Source organism: Pelobates fuscus, chromosome 4 (genome assembly GCF_036172605.1).
Source record: "Pelobates fuscus isolate aPelFus1 chromosome 4, aPelFus1.pri, whole genome shotgun sequence".
Taxonomy (NCBI): domain Eukaryota; kingdom Metazoa; phylum Chordata; class Amphibia; order Anura; family Pelobatidae; genus Pelobates; species Pelobates fuscus.
The window spans coordinates 135,836,991-135,857,470 of NC_086320.1; positions in this window are offsets into that span (position 1 = coordinate 135,836,991).

Here is a 20,480-nt window from a genome sequence, read left to right on the forward strand (position 1 = left end):
TTATAGGCAATTAGCAAGACACCCCCAATAAAGGAGTGGTTCTGCAGGTGGTGTCCACAGACCACTTCTCAGTTCCTATGCTTCCTGGCTGATGTTTTGATCACTTTTGAATGCTGGCGGTGCTTTCACTCTAGTGGTAGCATGAGACGGAGTCTACAACCCACACAAGTGGCTCAGGTAGTGCAGCTCATCCAGGATAGCACATCAATGCGAGCTGTGGCAAGAAGGTTTGCTGTGTCTGTCAGCGTAGTGTCCAGAGCATGGAGGCGCTACCAGGAGACAGGCCAGTACATCAGGAGACGTGGAGGAGGCCGCAGGAGGGCAACAACCCAGCAGCAGGACTGCTACCTCCGCCTTTGTGCAAGGAGGAACAGGAGGAGCACTGCCAGAGCCCTGCAAAATGACCTCCAGCAGGCCACAAATAGGCATGTGTCTGCTCAAACGGTCAGAAACAGACTCCATGAGGGCCCGACGTCCACAGGTGGGGGTTGTCCTTACAGCTCAACACCGTGCAGGACGTTTGGCATTTGCCAGAGAACACCAAGATTGGCAAATTCGCCACTGGCGCTCTGTGCTCTTTACAGATTAAAGCAGGTTCACACTGAGCACATGTGACAGACGTGACAGAGTCTGAAGACGCCAGACTACTTCTGCTGCCTGCAACATCCTCCAGCATGACCGGTTTGGCAGTGGGTCAGTAATGGTGTGGGGTGGCATTTCTTTTGGGGGGCGCACAGCCCTCCATGTGCTCACCAGAGGTAGCCTGACTGCCATTAGGTACCGAGATGAGATCCTCAGACCCCTTGTGAGACCATATGCTGGTGCGGTTGGCCCTGGGTTCCTCCTAATGCAAGACAATGCTAAACCTACTGTGGCTGGAGTGTGTCAGCAATTCCTGCAAGATGAAGGCATTGATGCTATGGACTGGCCCGCCCGTTCCCCAGACCTGAATCCAATTGAGCACATCTGGGACATCATGTCTCGCTCCATCTACCAACGTCACATTGCACCACAGACTGTCCAGGAGTTGGCAGATGCTTTAGTCCAGGTCTGGGAGGAGATCCCTCAGGAGACCATCCACCACCTCATCAGGAGCATGCACAGGTGTTGTAAGGAGGTCATAAAGGCACGTGGAGGCCACACACACTACTGAGCCTCATTTTGACTTGTTTTAAGGACATTATATCAAAGTTGGATCAGACTGTAGTGTGTTTTTCCACTTTAATTTTGAGTGTGACTCCAACACTTTTGTGTTCCCTTTATTTTTTTGAGCAGTGTATATCTTTGCACTTTTTTGTTCACTCTTGCTATTAGAATTGTCCCTTTATATGAAACAAATTATTTTATATTTTGAACATCATGTGTCTGGCCATTATTATTTGTTTTATTGCTTCTGTTAGTTCAATTAGATCAGAGACTGGTGTAAAGTTTGCAGGGTTAGCATTAGCCAGTAATTATTAGTAATTGTGCTGGTAGCCAGTCTGATATTCAGTCAGTAAATAGCAGTAACATAGAATAATGAGAGCTGTTACCTATTGTTTAGTGACTAATAGCAGGAGGTGATAACTCTGTGTTGGTACTTGTGAAAATAGGCAGTTAAGAAACAGCTTGTATTTACTAACAATAGTGACAGTCACAGTAACAAGTAGACAATTTGTACAAAATCTTATCAAACAACCTTTTTATGCATAGAATCCCACATCTTTGTTCTCAGTACAACTAACCCTTTCCTCTGCTTCAAGTCAAGTCTTGAAGTGAGGACTGTCCTTTGTACAGTCCTATTAATAAACATGTTATCAGAGTGCTGTTTGTACCAACCCTGTGTATCATCCCAACATTTACTCAACTTTTCTAGATTTTTTTTAACACAACTAAAACCTTTTGTTCCTCTTATTCATTTTGCAACCCACTTAGGCACTTTTTCTATCTAGTTCAATAATATCCATAATATCCTTGCTTAAAGGGATACTATAGTGTTAGGAATACAAACCTGAATTTCTAACACTATAATTCCCTCTGCTTTTCCCATCCCTTACTGCCCCCTGGCATATAAAAGGTTAAAAAGCTTTATTCACGTACCTGATTCCAGGGCCAATGCCCCTTGGAGCTGGGCCAGAGCTCAGTCTCCTCTTACATCAAACAAAGGAGCGTCTAATATCCATGTGCAGTGAGCACCGAGAGCGCTTTAGGCCCATACCATAGGAAAGCATTGCTTCAATGTTTTTCTATGGAGATTTAACTGTCGCTGGTTGTTCTCATGCAGAGCACTGGGACGTTCAGCATCAGTTAGGCGACCAAAAGTCTGGTAAAATATCGGAAGCGCCTCTAGTGACTGTCTGGTAGATAGCCACTAGACGCTGTCTTAGTGCTGCAATGTAAACATTGCAGCAGTTTATCTAAAACTGCAATGTTTTACATTGCAGGACTAAGGGCAATAGGGAGACTGTATCCAGACTACTTCAATGAACTGAAGTGGTCTGGGTGCCTATATTGTCCCTTTAGAATCTTAAAATAAAAAAAGAGTAAATTGGAATAGTTCATATTGCACTCCATAAAAATAATAAATAAACCCAAAGAAGTGAACTGTGAAAACTCATTGTGCATGCATATTTTTGTATACGGTTCCTCTTGTTTCTTAGAGCATGTTTTCAAATGATTGCTTTCATTTTAGCTAGATCAATGGTTGGTTTCAAATAATAGACCTTTGATTAGATCTTTGTTCCTCCCTGAGGGTGGAAGCAGCGCTGTATTTAGCGTGAGGCTGACATGGCATTTACCTTGGGCAGCACGATGAGGGTGCACCCTCCCCTGAGCTCTTACTGCTCAGCTCCCTTGTTGTGATGCTGGATCTAGAATAGAAGCAGAGCAGGAAGATCAGAGCTCCCTCACCGCCTGCATTGACCACACGCCCAGCCTCCCAGCACCACAGGAAACAGCCCAGCAGCCCCACTGAACCCCAGGGAAATAGAGAACCCATGCCAGCACTCCCAAATATAGGGAGGTTGGGTGGATTGAAATAAAAATAATAATACATTGTTAGTGTGTTAGTATCAGTGTGTGTATGTCTGTCAGTGAGTATGTGTGTCTGTCAGTGAATGTGTGTCTGTCAGTGAGTGTGTATGCATGTGTATGTCAACGAGTGTGTGTGTCTGTCAGTGTACGTGTGCCTGTCAGTGAATGTATGTGTGTCTGTCAGTGTGTGTATCTTACTTTGATTGTGTGTGTCTGTCAGTGAGAGTGTATATGTGTCTGTCAGCGAGAGTGTATATGTGTCTGTCAGCGAGTGTGTGTCAGTGAGTGTGTATGTATGTCTGTCAGCGTGTGTGTTTGTCACTGAGTGTGTGAGTCCGTCTGTATATGTGTATGTTTGTGTCTGTCAGTCAGTGTATGTCTGAATGTCTGTCAGTGAATGTGTATCTGTGTCTGTCAGTGTATGTGTGTTGAGGGTGCCCGAGTTTCATCATGCCTAGGGAAGCACAAAACCAATATACACCACTGGGTGGAAGGCCTCCAAACAGAAATTTATTGTTATACATATATCATATTTTAACATTATTTAGTCAATTAAGCTAATTTATTAAATTTACATTTTTGTTTACAAAAGAAAACATTTCCCTTTGTTTTCTAATTTATAGTTTGCAGCTGCAGCTGATGTGTGTGTGCACATATTTCAGGCACATATTTGAGGCTATATTTTCTGGCAAGTTTTATTGGGACTTTTATTGGACTTAATATTATTTTTTATATTGGATTTTTAAAAATATATATTGGACTTTTTATATATTTGTAACTATTCTTTGTCTATACTATTTTGGTGCAACCTTCTCTCCTCTTTTGTCTAGAAGGCTATTATCAGAGCAGGATATAACAAAAGTCTAAATAAACAGAATGTGCAATAAAGGAAGTTTAAACATTAGATCACTCTTTACAGGAGGCTCTTAGGAAAACTGTGCAAGTCACATTCAGGGATATTTTGAACTCCTAAATATCCAAACATTTTTACGTTGTCTTATGTTTTAAAGCAAAATACATCAGAAATGAAGAACAGGTTCTAAAAGAGGAAGAGAAGATTAAATACTAAGATAAATGCACATATTTGGCCACACTGGCCAAATTTAGCATTTATAATTGTTCTTTGCATTTTTTAAAAACGAACAAATATAAATGCTAACTTTGGCCATGTGTTTGTGACTAAGTGGCTACTTAAAAAGACTGGACATATCCCATATTGAATTCCCTGGGTTGTCTACTTTAAAAAAAATCTATTGTTTGATGGGGGTAAATTACATTGGTCGGCTTCAAAAATGTCCCAAATAGGACATGGTTGCATGATGACCAGCTGTGAAAATTTTAAGTTTAAAACTGGAATGCGCACCGTCCAAATAAGGTCTTTTATCCCCCAGAGAACCTGACACACCTATACATGAGTGGTTTCACTGTACTCAAAAGATGTTGCTCAACACATATCGGGGTGTTCTTTGGCAGTAACCCTTAAAGTTCTCAGTACATGTATTCTTAAATTGCTATGTGTGTCAAAAAAATCACCAGTAATTTTTTTTTTTACATTTGGCATAGATTGGTTGTAAAATGGTTGCATGAAAAGAGTAAAATTAGCCCAAGTTTATTACCTTAGGTTGTCTTCTTTTAACCCCTTAAGGACACATGACATGTGTGACATGTCATGATTCCCTTTTATTCCAGAAGTTTGGTCCTTAAGGGGTTAAAAAAGATATACACGTGACGGGTTATTCAGGGATTCCTGACAGATATCAGTGTTCCAATGTAACTTGCGTTAATTTTGAAAATAAATGGTTTCGAAATAGCAAAGTGGTACTTGAACTTATTGCCCTATAACGTGCAAAAACAAGCTAAGAACATGTTAACATTGGGTATTTCTAAACTCAGGACAAAATTTAGAAACTATTTTCATGCGTGCTTTTTGGCGGTTGTAGATGCGTAACAAATTTTGGAGGTCAAAGTTAGAAAAAGTTATTTTTTTTAATTTTTCATCATATTTTATAATTTCTTTTATAGTAAATCATATGATATGATGAAAATCATGGTATCGTTAGAAAGACCATTTAATGGCGAGAAAAACTGTATATAATATGTGTGGGTACAGTATATGAGTAAGAGGAAAATTACAGCTAAACACAAACACAGCAGTATAATGTTTAAGAAGTGGAGCAATATAAAGTAGATAAGCCCCTTTCACCATATGTAAACAAAAAAGGTTATACTTATACTCTGCTGGATAGGGCTCAAAGTCATATAGAGCATGTAGAAAAAGAAAGATCAAAAAAAGATCATAGTACAGATCTGCATGGATTCATATACATGTGTACTTGATATAAAAGTAACAATTTATTGTATACAATATTTTAAAAACAACTGATAAATAAAATGCAACTAAATAGCAGTGCAAACAAATTACTGCTTACTAGAATACCAGTATATGTTCCCGTTTGCTCACATCAAGATTGTCCCACACTAAGTGATGTCTCCTGTATCGAAGGGGTTGGATGGAGCTCTTATCGACAAAGTTCGGGTCAGCAGGTAAGTGTATACTTATTTCTTCTTCCGTGCTCCCGGCTCGCGTTTTGGCTCCGCCTCCTCCTTTACGTAATCACGTGTCTGTCTACGCGTTTCGCCGTTCTCAGACGCTTCGTCAGGACGTAATGTGCTGGAGTCAGTCCTCACTAATGCGAGTTTTTATATGGTCGAATTATCCATAATTGGTTCAGTTTTCCAGTCCTCATTTGTATATATACGGTGTCCCAGATAGACCAATTGGATTAGCAAGCACATCATATCGCAAATGGAAGGCTGCTTTTCCTTCGTCTTTTGTGGGGATTTAACTCTTTATGCACACATATCTCAAAAATCATTTAAATATCTTATATCACACATAAAAATTAATTTACATAATTTAAACAAAATATTTATACACAATCAATAAAATCAATAAAGAAAATGTATATTTACAATCCAGCATACTTTTTATGAGTTTCCTTTTTACTACAACATGTTCTCCTGTTATTACATGTTTTTATAGAGAAAGAGAAAACGAGAATGCATATATTAGTAATATCAGACTTTCAATATGTTTCCTTTTTTTTGACAAAATATTTTCTTTTTCCTACATAATTTTCTATAGAGAAAGAGAAACAGAAGGCAATATCAGACTTTCAACATAATCATTAATATTACACCATTGTGCTCACTTTTAACACATCAAGATTTAGCCCCATTGCACATGTGAACTCTTAAAGTGATATAATGGAATCTGCAAATAATATTCATAATTCATAACTACTCCCCCTCCCCCCCCCCCTTATCAGCAGGCTTGATTACTATACTGGTGTCCTGTCTCAAATCTCTAAGTGCTGCATGTTCTTGATGAGTTACATTTGATTGAAATCTTTTTTTTGAAGGTTTTAATTTTTGTATATCTAAATTAACCATATTTTGAAAAGTGGTCATTGAATGTATGTGTTCCATTCATCTGCCAATTCTCGGGACCCCAGAATAATCGAGTCAGAAAGATAATTTCTGAACATTGGCACTGGCTACTTAAAGATCCAGTTCTGTCAAGATTCTTACCCTCTAATCCTAGAATTGTACACAGAGGAGTGAAGAACATGAAAAGAATCTTGACAGACAACATCCAAGACAAGAGTATAGTTAAACCTAACTTTTTGAATCAAATTAAAGGGTTTCTTTAGATGTGGCAACTGTAACGCCTGTCGCAACACAAGGAGTGAAAAACAGTGTACTAAAGACTTTATAGTAAATAGAAACATACATAAAATAAAAGAACTCATAACTTGTCAAACTCAAAATGTAATATATATGTTGCCTATATGTCCATGTGGCCTAAGATATATAGGCAGAACTACTAGGCAATTGCGAATTAGAATATGTGAACACACATATAATATTAGGAGAAGATTCCAACAACATAAAGTCTCCCTACATTTTGAAGAGTTCCATAATTCTGATCCTTCCCTGTTAGAATTTATGGTAATTCAACAGATAAATAAAAACTAGAGAGGAGGCAATCTTATTCAAAATCTAGGCCGAACGGAGATGAGGTGGATATTTGAACTCAATACCCTCATTCCTAACGGACTAAACAATGATTTTGAGATTTGTAGTTTTTTGGATTCCTGAGGGTTTTGAATGGATATCCACCTGGTCTCAGAGTGTAATATATGTTACAGTTGTCTATATATAAGGTAATATGCACTGATGAGATTCCATTATATCACTTTAAGAGTTCACATGTGTAATGGGGCTAAATCACGATGTGCTAAAAGTGAGCACAATGGTGTAATATTAATGATTATGTTGAAAGTCTGATATTGCCTTCTGTTTCTCTTTCTCTATAGAAAATTATATAGGAAAAAGAAAATATTTTGTCAAAAAAAAGGAAACATATTGAAAGTCTGATATTACTAATATATGCATTCTTTTTTTCTCTTTCTCTATAAAAACATATAATAACAGGAGAACATAGAGCTTGGTTGCTTCATCTAAGTGTTGCTTCTAAGTGTGTGTGTGGTTGGAGATATTCTGGAGAGTTTTACAGAAGCTTCAACTGTCTAAGAGTTGTGCTAAGAGTTTTCTTTTTTACTGTTACAGGTAAGATTCATCTGTAGGAAAGGGTTACTGATTGCACAAGGTAAGATTCATCTGTAGGAAAAGGTTACTGATTGCACAAGGTTTGATTTCCTGTTGGTAATTATAAGGCATTTGATTTGATTAGGTAGCTACTTGCTATTGATTGCTGTGTAAATTAGCTATTGTTTGCTAATAAGCAGAGGCCTGCCCAGGTGTTAAACATTCCTAGTGGGAGGTGATTTGAGGAGTATATAAGGGCTGTTGTCATTAGCTTGGCTAATAGAGCTTGGTTGCTTCATCTAAGTGTTGCTTCTAAGTGTGTGTGTGGTTGGAGATATTCTGGAGAGTGTTGCTTCTAAGTGTGTGTGTGGTTGGAGATATTCTGGAGAGTGTTGCTTCTAAGTGTGTGTGTGGTTGGAGATATTCTGGAGATAACCTGGAGGTAATCTGAGGTATTCAGGAGGATAAATAAAAAAAAAAGGTAAAATTTGTTTGATTTAAATTATTCGCCTCATTGGAATGGCAGACTTAGTTCAGTGTAATAGTTGCTTTGCATTTGTTTCACGTTCCACTTTTTGGAGGTTTGGTTGTTGTTTAATCTGTAGACAGTTCTCTATCTTGCGGCAGGAGATTGTATTTTTGAAGTCTGAGATTTGTAAATTATCTGGTAAACAAATTCAGGCTGGAACTGCTGCAAAGCCATTGCCGCAGAGACATACTAGGAATGGCAGATGGATTACTGTAGGATCTGGTAGACTTGGAGTTGTGGATAAAAGGCATATTGCACATTCTGTTGTTCTACATAATTCATTTTCTGCACTTTCAGAGTGTAGTGGTGTCCTGGAGATAGGCACTGAGGCTAGTGGTGTTGTGCAGAGAGGCACTGAGGCTAGTGGTGTTGTGCAGAGAGGCACTGAGGCTAGTGGTGTTGTGCAGAGAGGCACTGAGGCTAGTGGTGTTGTGCAGAGAGGCACTGAGGCTAGTGGTGTTGTGCAGAGAGGCACTGAGGCTAGTGGTGTTGTGCAGAGAGGCACTGAGGCTAGTGGTGTTGTGCAGAGAGGCACTGAGGCTAGTGGTGTTGTGCAGAGAGGCTTGAAGACTATGGTGAGGCCTAATAGAAAGCAGTTGTTGGTGGGGGATTCCATCATAAGAGGTGTGTAGATGGACAATGGTGGTCTTGTGAGGTGTCTTCCCGGAGCTACTGCTCACAGAGACAGGAGACATATCTGTAATATTGTTAAGCAAGCAAAGCAGGAAGGGGAATTGGATGTACTTGTCCATTTAGGGACAAATGACTTGGCTTGCAATGAGGTTTCAGAGGTTAAGGAAGTTTTTAGTGTTTTTGCCAATGATATACGGCAGGTTGCTTCCACACTGTCATTCTCTGAAGTTCTGCCTGTGCATAACACTCAGAACGACAGGCGGATGCGTATTAGGGACTTTAACTTGTGGCTTGGTGAATGGTGTCGGGAGCAAGGATTTGGCTTTATTGCTCATGGTAGCTCTGTTTGGAATGGAAATAAACTGTACAAAAAAGATGGTTTGCATCTTTCTCAAAAGGGAACAAATGTTCTCAGTGAGCAGTTCAGAGGTTTTGCTAGGATGTTTTTAAACTAGGAGGGAAGGGGGCAAAAGGGTGATAAAACATCAATCCAATTGTCCCCCAAAACAAGGACAGAAGGTGCCTGTAGCAAGTGTGTTAAAAATGATAAGCTTAGAGTCATGTCTACAAATGCTCGCAGTTTAGGGAATAAGATCCATGAACTTGTGGCAATAATGGCAACTGATAGTGTAGATTTAGTCGCTGTTACTGAGACATGGTATAATGAGAAAAATGACTGGGACATAGCAATACCAGGGTACTCTTTATATAGAAAAGACAGGGAAGGCAAGAAAGGGGGAGGGGTGGCCCTGTATGTAAAGGATAGCATAAAATCTAGCCTAATAAAGGTAAGTGAGGCGAACATAGAGTCCGTTTGGGTTACGTTAGAATTTGGTAATCACACAGTAACTCGTGTAGGTGTGATTTATAGGCCCCCAGGACAAATTGAAGAGTTAGATAATCTACTAGTTGAAGAAATAGCTAAAATGACAATGAAGGGGGAAGTTATCATCATGGGTGACTTTAATCTTCCTGATGTGAATTGGAAAACAAAAATAGCTACTTGTGCCAGGAGCACACATATTCTAAACTCCCTACTGGGATTGTCTCTAAAACAAGTCGTTGAGGAGCCAACTCGTAAAGAGGCCATACTAGATTTAGTGTTAACAAATGGAGATTTGGTATCAGATATTACTGTAGGTGAAAGTTTAGGATCCAGTGATCATCAGTCAGTGTGGTTTAATATAAGAACAGTGACCGAGTCACACCACACAAAAACAAGTTTTAGACTTTAGAAAAACAGACTTTTCTAAAATTAGAATATGTGTAAAGGAGTCATTATCAGACTGGAGCAATTTATATGGAGTCCAAAAGAAATGGGATTATTTAAAAGTTGCACTACTGAAGGCAACAGAAAATTGCATTAGGCTTGTCAGTAAAAGCAAAAAATTCAAGAAACCACTGTGGTACTCCGCAGATGTGGCCAAAATAGTAAAAAACAAAAAGTTAGCATTTAGTAATTATAAAAAAACCCAGAGTGAGGAAGACAGAATGACCTATAAGATTAGGCAGAAAGAGGCTAAGCAAGTTATAAGAGCTTCCAAATCCCACACAGAAGAGAAAATAGCACAGTCAGTAAAAAAGGGGAACAAAACTTTTTTTAGATACATAAATGAGAAAAGAAAAGTAAAACAAGGATTAGTTAGATTAAAAACAAAAGAAGGAAGGTATGTAGATGAGGATAAAGGTCTAGCTGACTGCCTCAATGAATATTTTTGTTAGGTATTTACAGATGAAAATGAAGGAAAGGGACCTCAGTTAAGAAAAAGGATAAATGAGTCATTTATTACACGTGAGTTTACAGAGGAAGAGGTTCTATTTCAACTGTCAAAAGTAAAGACAAATAAGTCAATGGGACCTGATGGAATACACCCAAAGCTATTAAAAGAGCTTAGTGGTGTACTAGCAAAACCATTAACAGATTTATTTAACCAATCATTGATAACAGGAGTAGTCCCAGAAGATTGCAGAAGTTAGCGAATGTTGTGCCCATTCACAAGAAAGGTAATAGGGAGGAGTCGGGCAACTATAGGCTAGTAAGCCTTACTTCAGTAGTGGGGAAAGTGATGGAAACCATGTTAAAGGATAGGATTGTTGAACATCTAAAAACACATGGATTTCAAGACCAGAGACAACATGGGTTTACTTCAGGGAGATCATGCCAAACTAATCTTATTGATTTTTTTGATTGGGTAACTAAAATTATAGATCAGGGTGGTGCAGTAGACATTGCTTACCTAGATTTCAGTAAGGCTTTTGACACTGTTGCACATAGAAGGCTTATCAATAAACTACAATCTTTGAGTTTGGATTCCAATATTGTTGAATGGGTAAGGCAGTGGCTGAGTGACAGGCAACAGAGGGTTGTAGTCAAAGGAGTATATTCGAAGCTTGGGCTTGTCACCAGTGGGGTACCTCAGGGATCTGTACTTGGACCCATTCTCTTTAATATTTTTATTAGTGATATTGCAGAAGGTCTTGATGGTAAGGTGTGTCTTTTTGCGGATGATACTAAGATATGTAACAGGGTTGATGTTCCAGGAGGGATAAGCCAAATGGAAAATGATTTAGGTAAACTAGAAAAATGGTCAGAGTTGTGGCAACTGACATTTAATGTGGATACGTGCAAGATAATGCATCTTGGACGTAAAAACCCAAGGGTAGAGTACAAAATATTTGATAGAGTCCTAACCTCAACATCTGAGGAAAGGGATTTAGGGGTGATTATTTCTGATGACTTAAAGGTAGGCAGACAATGTAATAGAGCAGCAGGAAATGCTAGCAGAATGCTTGGTTGTATAGGGAGAGGTATTAGCAGTAGAAAGAGGGAAGTGCTCATGCCATTGTACAGAACACTGGTGAGACCCCACTTGGAGTACTGTACACAGTACTGGAGACCCTATCTTCAGAAGGATATTGATACCTTAGAGAGAGTTCAAAGAAGGGCTACTAAACTGGTTCATGGATTGCAGGATAAAACTTACCAGGAAAGGTTAAAGGATCTTAACATGTATAGCTTGGAGGAAAGACGAGACAGGGGGGATATGATAGAAACATTTAAATACATAAAGGGAATCAAAACAGTAAAGGAGGAGACTATATTTAAAAGAAGAAAAACTACCACAACAAGAGGACATAGTCTTAAATTAGAGGGACAAAGGTTTAAAAATAATATCAGGAAGTATTACTTTACTGAGAGGGTAGTGGATGCATGGAATAGCCTTCCAGCTGAAGTGGTAGAGGTTAACACAGTAAAGGAGTTTAAGCATGCGTGGGATAGGCATAAGGCTATCCTAACTATAAGATAAGGCCAGGGACTAATGAAAGTATTTAGAAAACTGGGCAGACTAGATGGGCCTAATGGTTCTTATCTGCCGTCACATTCTATGTTTCTATGTTTCTATGTAACATGTAGTAAAAAGGAAACTCATAAAAAGTATGCTGGATTGTAAATATAAATACATTTTTATTGATTTTATTAATTGTGTATAAATATTTTGTTTTAATTATGTAAATTAATTTTTATGTGTGATATAAGAAATTTAAATGCTCTTTGAGATATGTGTGCATAAGGAGTTAAATCCCCACAAAAGACGAAGGAAAAGCAGCCTTCCATTTGCGATATGATGTGCTTGCTAATCCAATTGGTCTATCTGGCACACCGTATATATACAAATGAGGACTGAACAACTGAACCAATTATGGATAAGGTTGACCGTATAAAAACTCGCATTAGTGAGGACTGACTCCAGCACATTACGTCCTGACGAAGCCGTCTGAGAACGGCGAAACGCGTAGACAGACACGTGATTACGTAAAGGAGGAGGTGGAGCCAAAACGCGAGCTGGGAGCACGGAAGAAGAAATAAGTATACACTTACCTGCTGACCCGAACTTTGTCGATAAGAGCGCCATCCAACCCCTTTGATACAGGAGACATCACCCAGTGTGGAACAATCTTGATGTGAGCAAACGGGAACATATACCGTTGTGCTCACCACCGTTTCTAGTAAGCAGTAATTTGTTTGCACTGCTATTTAGTTGCATTTTATTTATCAGTTGTTTTTTAAATATTGTATACAATAAATTGTTACTTTTATATCAAGTACGCATGTATATGAATCCATGCAGATCTGTACTATGATCTTTTTTTGATCTTTCTTTTTCTACATGCTCTATATGACTTTGAGCTCTATCCAGCAGAGTATAAGTATAACCTTTTTCATTTACATATGGTGAAAGGGGCTTATCTACTTTATATCGCTCCACTTCTTAAACATTATACCTCAATATTCTATATTTGGTGAAGGGAACACCTGTGGAAGTGTGGTAGCTGTTTTGATAAATTAATCATAACTGTATGTTCAAATAGCTCTATTTTTCCTGCCCCTATAGAGCTTTAGTATATTTAGTGCTCAGGTAATAGTAATTCATTTTGACAAACACCGCAGTAACGTAAAAACAGCCCTGGTCCTAAACGGTAAGAAAATTGAAAAGTGGTCTGGTCACTAAGGGTTTAAAGGAACTAAGCTAAATAGTTCCACAGAGGAAGTTACTTGATCACTTTTGTGTCCTAATAAGATTTTTTGGACTTCAGAGGATTCAAATATTACTTATTCCTTTAACACATACATTAGAAAGATTCCTGAGGATTAAATGCATTTTGTTTGCAAATGTGAATTTAAGGTAACAATCTTTGCTCCTTAAACACATACATTTATTAGGACTGTTTATATTTCATCCATCGTTGTCTAAGATTTTTATAAGATGTATATAATATAATGGCTAGGGGTGCTCTAATCAAGATCTCTTCTCTCTCCAGCTCTTGGGCATGATCTGCAGGTATATATTTGAATGGTAGATAGTTTGGGATGGTTGAGCACAGTCCTATCAAAGGTTTATTCCAAGCAAAAACCTTGTTTTATTTAAAAATGAAGGGGGGAGCGGGCCTGCCGCTATTTGTCATCAGTTGCCAGCAAGCTATGCATGCTTTTGAAAGACCCCCAATATCCACATAATTAACATTAGGGAGCTGGGAACACTCATTCCAGGCTGGCTAAAGACACTCTCGGAGGTGGAGTTACAAGTTATCTGCATGTCCACTTCAAAACACTTAAGTGGTAATGTTGCTTGGAGTAACCCTTTGACAAAACTTTGAATAGGGATGTCAATAGGCTGATAGCAGCTGTGATAATACTATACTGTCAGCTGTATTGTAATACTGTCAGCTGCTTCAGCATTTTCATAAAGTATATCTAGTAAGTGGAACCTTTGCTGGGGGCTTAACTGTATATTCTGTAAAGAATATAAGAAACAAACAGAAATTAAGTGAGCAACCAAGAAAGGGTAAACAAATCAATCACCTGCTGCAAGAATATATTAAGGGTGTACTCTATCCTTTTAATAATAAAAGAAAAGCAAAGATCCTGCAAACCAAGGATAATAATACTCTTAATAATATCACAATTAGATGTAAAATAATTTATTTTCTCCAATATTTCTCTGAAAAAACAAAACAAAAAAAACCAAACAAACAGTAACATTTGTACAGGCTAATATGTTAAAGTGCTCCGTTTGATATAGACAAAATAATTTGGTTTTAAATTGTGGGGAACACTGCAGCCTCTGAAAGTTATTTAGCGGCCAAGCAAGTGACTAACCGTATTGTTCCTGCAGCAGCAGTCAGCTTTCGCCTAGGCTTGAATGCTCCCCCAAGAATGAGTCTCTTAATCTAATGTATGAAATATTATGTTATCTAATAAGCAAAGACCTTGTGCACCAAAGATATCAAAACTCTTAAAAATTAGACATTTAAAAATAATTTTTCCTTAAGATGAAAATCATGTATTATCTCCAGTATTCTTCTTAAAAAAATAGAAAAAAAAGAAGAAAAAGAAAAAACAAACAAACATAGGCAGTAACAACGGTACAGGCTAATATGTGAAAGTGCTTATACAACATCTATTTTACTCACAAGTAGAAATTCCTTAGATTACACATAGTCTTGGTTTAGCTCTTCTACAGGAACATTACGGTTATTTGTATAATGTGATTTGTATAATCTTTGAATATGTGGTTTGCTTTCGGCCTAGAGAATCCATTTAATGAGATTCACATTGTCATTATATTATGTCTGCCCAGCTTTTGTAGTGCACCAAACTTGAGTATTTTAAAGCACTCACCACTAATAATTACTGTCAATATATATATATATATATATATATATATATATATATATATATATATGGGTTATGAGAATGTGAAATTCCTCATTATATCCGCAGCAGCAAATGTATCGGACTTGGGTACTGGGAGACTCTGTTCTCTTTTCAAACAGCTCAAAATGGCTTTAAAAATACAAAGACTTCTTACAGTGTTACCTTGTAAAACATTAATGAATAATAATCCTAAAAAGGAAAAATGTACATTTTAACTCAGGGTAGTCAATGCTTTTTGACAGGTGCCTATCAAGCCCAGGATGTAGCTTAATAATCAGCTTCATGCTACAGGAAGCTAAGTCATGATATCACATGTGGGAGTATTGGAAGGGAAGGGCGAAAAAGATGGATTAAAGGATAAAACTAATTATTTAAAAATAAATAATAAAAAAAAATCTAAATAACTTACTGCATCATAAAACTACATATTGTAATCAAACCTAGAGTGCACTATAGCATTTTTAATTCTATTTAAGTACTGTTTAATCTACCTTTTGAGCAACTTCATTTTTTTAAACTATTAATTCAGTATATATTTATTTATATTGCATTGTGAGTCTCTATTTTCTTCCAAACTTCAATGTGTACATCTATTCCTGAGGTAAATACTGCATTGACTGTAAATACAGATATTAAATTGAGTTTATAATCATGACTGTAATCTAGGATATAAAATAATATACAAGTTTGAAAATCAAATACAAACTTCAATATGTCTTGAGTGACAATTTAAGACAGCAAGCAATCCTTAGTGGTGACAAATCTCTCATGCAGAAGAATAAATGAATTCCCCTTAAGCACTCATGCCCATAGAAAGGGCAAGTAAATAAATCAAAACTCACATGTCAATTTAAGAAGGGCAGGAGGGCGAATACTATCAGGCCTCAGGTACATTCTGCCCTCATAACTTTCCATTTGTCAATTGAGTAATAAGACTGACAATATTGTAAATGTCATGTCTATTAGTCTAACGAAACATAAAAGAAATGACAAGAATTTGTTTAATTGACTTGAGTAAATCACATGAAAAAACAGAGGGCAAGAATAAAAAAGATCCTTAAAATGTAAACAGATTAGTTGTAACATCATTAGCTATGTTAGGTGTAAAAACGTTACTAAAAAATAAAGATTGAACTTTCCATACTTACATTATTTGAAAATGATTGCAGTATCAACTTGACATATATCTTTAATCTGTCATCAAAATTAGATTGTATTTCATGTCTTTGATCAATCATCATCAGGAACTGCAATCCACTACAATCAATAGAGTTACTCATACAGATAGGGTTTCAAAATAAGACTACACTACATTTCAGTCAGTACAAAGACATTTTCTAAACTGCCCTACATTTGCTTTGACATACTTCAGGTCAAGCATAACAATGTTGTAAATAGATATTCGATATTTTTCTAAAAGAATCAGTTATTTTATACAAAGTGTAACATATACCATGTTAATGGTAGACTTGGGAAAACAAGACAATAGATTTGTCATATTTGGTCCATTTTCGATCTCTCAGAGCAAATAAAACATGTATTGCAATTACAGACATTTCTAGAGAGAGAAAACAAATGTCCCGTCTTGTCCTAATAACTGGTGAGAAGCATATACTCAGTTGTAAAGTTAAAGAGGATCCCTGGCTGCCATTGACCCATTTTTAAGCATTGTGTAAATAATAAATACAAAAATATAAAAATAACATATAAAAAAAACTATTAAAGATAAAAGATAATTATTTTTGTGACACCTCCACATATTATTACATCATTAGCATTCTAAATATTCCATATCCAGGAAGTTGTAAGATTTAAGTACAGACCATCCACCATTTTGTGCTAGCCTTCATTTTAAAATAAATGAACTTTAAAAACATTAGTACTACAAGCTGTTTTTCAGTAGAAGTGAGTTTTAGGGTAAGTTATAATAAGCTAACCCTGCCCTGCTAAACTATCTCAAATAACCTTAGATAAGCTTGCTTTGCACTTTGCTATCTTGTACTTGTGATGGATCACCTGGCACCCCAACTGGGCACCACCGCCAACAGATGCTTGCTAGCTGACGCTGAGGACCATAAGCACCGCACCGGACACTACAAGCACCACAGACTCCACAACTGCCGTAGCTTAGCTGGGATCTTGCCATCTTCCTCCCACCCTGGACCAACCTCTGATATCCAGGACCATGTGGGAAAGACCTCTCCTACTCCAGAGAGCGTAGCAGGAACAGCTCTTACAAGAGCTAGTGATTAGAAGCTAGGGGAGTATAAGGAGTATAGCAATCCCTAGTGTGAATTTAGCAGTTCCCCTCCAATCACGAGGCTACATGTTGAGGGTTAAGCAGGAACTAAATTTTAATGGAGGCACACTGGCCTTTTATGCAAGTTTCTCAACATGGGTGACACCCACGTGGACCTTGTTGGGCACAGGGACACAAAGTTAACAAACCAATAAAAACAGAGTTATACAATGAGACACTCCCATACAGTATACACAATCCCTCCCCTCTGCCTGGGAGATAATTAAGGAAGATAATGCATTATCTTAATTATCTACAGGCAGAAAAAACACTTTTTTTTTTATAAAGTCCCATAAGTACACCATAACACAACATATCCCCATGTTACATCCCCTGATAGCCCTGATCTGGGTGAATAACATATCCCAAAATCACCAAGATCAGATCAGGGGTTCAGACATTTTATGGAAGTCAAAGTTTTGCCCAGGTGCAGGCATGGTCCCATGCCCAAAACAGTTCCATAGAATTGCGGCTAAGTGCCGCTGGAGGACCGACCGGGAACCGCAAGGTTTTCATGTTTAAAATAGTTCCAGGGCATTCGTGGCTAAGTCCCCCTGATGTCTATTCACGGCTTTGGTCCATGCGAACAAGTTGCCCGCCACCATGTGGTCGAATGGTACTTCAAATGGCATCGGGAGTTCGAAGTGCCGCTTCGAAAGTTCTAATAATTATTGTCGAAAGTCATACAGGGTTTTTTAACCATATTAAATTAGAGGGGCCATAGTCACAGGGTAAACGACTGGCAACTAGTCTCCTCCAAACCCCAGTGGCGAAGCTTCTGAAGCTGTGTCCTTAAGGGGTTAATGTGCCTGTTCAGAGGTCTGTTGGGCTACCCCCGGTCTATGGGATATCCTGGGGCACCTGCTTCATTTTTGCTTGTGCCTGTTTTTGCTCATGAATGCTGCCGGCACACTTTGTACCTGTTTCCCTGACCCCTGAAATTCTCTGAAATGCCTTTGGAGATGACTTATGGTAGAGAAATTAACATTTAATTCCAGGGCAACAGCTTTTTCAACTCAACCATAGTGATAGGTTGACTGTTTTAGCCTAATTTTTGCAATAGTTTAATTTGTCACTTTTTATTCATGGTCCTTATTGTGTGAATGTGTGTGTATAATGTCACTATGTGTGTGTCACAGTTACTATGTATGTGACTGACTGTGTGACTGTATTTTTTTGTGTATGTAACTGTTTATGTGTGTGTGTGACTGTCTGTATGTCACAGTATATGCAACTGTGTGTGATGGTATGTTATTGAAACTGTTTAGGGATGTTATTTTGTGCATGTGACTGACTGTGTATGTCTGTGTGTGACTGTGTATTTGACTGATACATTATGTATATGACTTTGTTTATAGAAAAAAATAGGAACTTGGGGGATACATCCAGAAAATACAATATACTGATTAAAGAACAGTGCACACAAAAACATAGTTTTATATTTTACAAGGCTACTTAAAATCACCTGTCTCAGCAAATAAATATGGGGATTCAGCTCTACCATATGGACATATCATGTCAAGCCTGCCACCACACCACAGTACCCCAATATCAGTGGTTCCTGCACTAATTGTAGTGTGGGAAACAAATTAAATATTGCAGGTGTTAAATAAACTAAAGTGTATTTAATTAATCTGTCGTTAGAGGATTGTGAATACATGTATTCACCTATGTATATTTGGAGTCTAGACCAAATTCTGTTTGGGTTGAGCACCCCGCCCCACCAGACTGAGATGCCTCTTTGGAGGTGACCACAGTGAAGTATACATTTGAGGAGATTTTGGATAATTTAAATTTTCATTTGATACACAGCAGATATATGATATGCATTGTAAGTATGTACATCAAAGCACTATCACTTTAATTGTTTCATTTTAACACTCATTTTTTGATTTGTGTTTTTTTATCACATTTAATTTGCTTTATATATATTTACAATGCTCTTAAAACAGATTCATAAAATACACTTTAGTTCATTTAGCGCTGGTGAAAGTACATTTGACTCACACGTTAAATTAGTGTAGGACCCACCATTTTAGGAGTACTGTGGCATGGTTGTGGGCTTGACACAATATAGCCATATCATTAATAAATAGGAAGCAATTCAAATGTAATAGAATAGGGACAGAAGAGGGGGTAACCCTTGGGTGGATAATATAATATAGAAGGAGAAATCTGTCCCAAGACAAAGGTAAAAACTTAAATCTTTATTAGCAATGTACTAAAAATAATAACAACACTTGTGTTAATAATGTAAATAAACCTAGGTATAATAATAATGGTGGGGGGGAAACATGACAACAGACACAATCTGGGTAAAGAATAGCTGGAGGGTAAATATACCGATCGAGTTTCTATGATGCTAAAGATACATGTGTAAATAGAATGTCGACACCAATAGTAGGAAACTCTGTAGCTAAACAGTGCTACAAATTATATTAGCACTTAAATATTCCTCACGGTCAAAGTTTGGTGCACTACATGACGCTGTGATGTTTGACTGGTGGTGAATACTAGAGATAGCTAATATATATAAGGCTGTACTAAGCACAAGGTAAATGGTAGAGTGTAAGATCAACTAAATGGTGAATTGGGTGCGTGGTGTAGATAAGGTATTGCACCAGTGTGATAATATGCCCCAAATGTAAGTACCACCTACTAAGTATCAAGATTGTGCATTGATGGAATAAGTTACCCAGTATTTAAAAGCCAGAGGATAATTGTAGTGGCAGGATCAAGTAAGTGTAGACAAGAGATACCACAGAGGTACTAGTATAATTCTGTGGTATAGACTGATTGATCGCCTAATAGTCTGGCAGGGGCAGCAAGAGAATCTACAACGAGATTGTCTGTGCTTTCGAGGGCACCTATCTATACACATAAGACTAACTAACTCACTGCCTGGCTTTCTGTACTGATAAGCTGTCAACTAGGTCAGGGTATGCTGACAGCTGGATCAGCAACCGATAAATAATCAAAAAGATTTGAGGGCACCTATCTGAGGATAAATGTAGGTCTGGCTGACTACCTCTAAGAAAGAAAGGACCAATAAGTGTCCCTTATTACCAAGATCGAATTATTAAACGTTGTGATAAAAACTCGAGAGCAGAATACTTGGTATGTCTGGGTAGGTAGATAAGGACAGGAAAACAGAATGAGCCCCAACGCGCTTTTCGCTG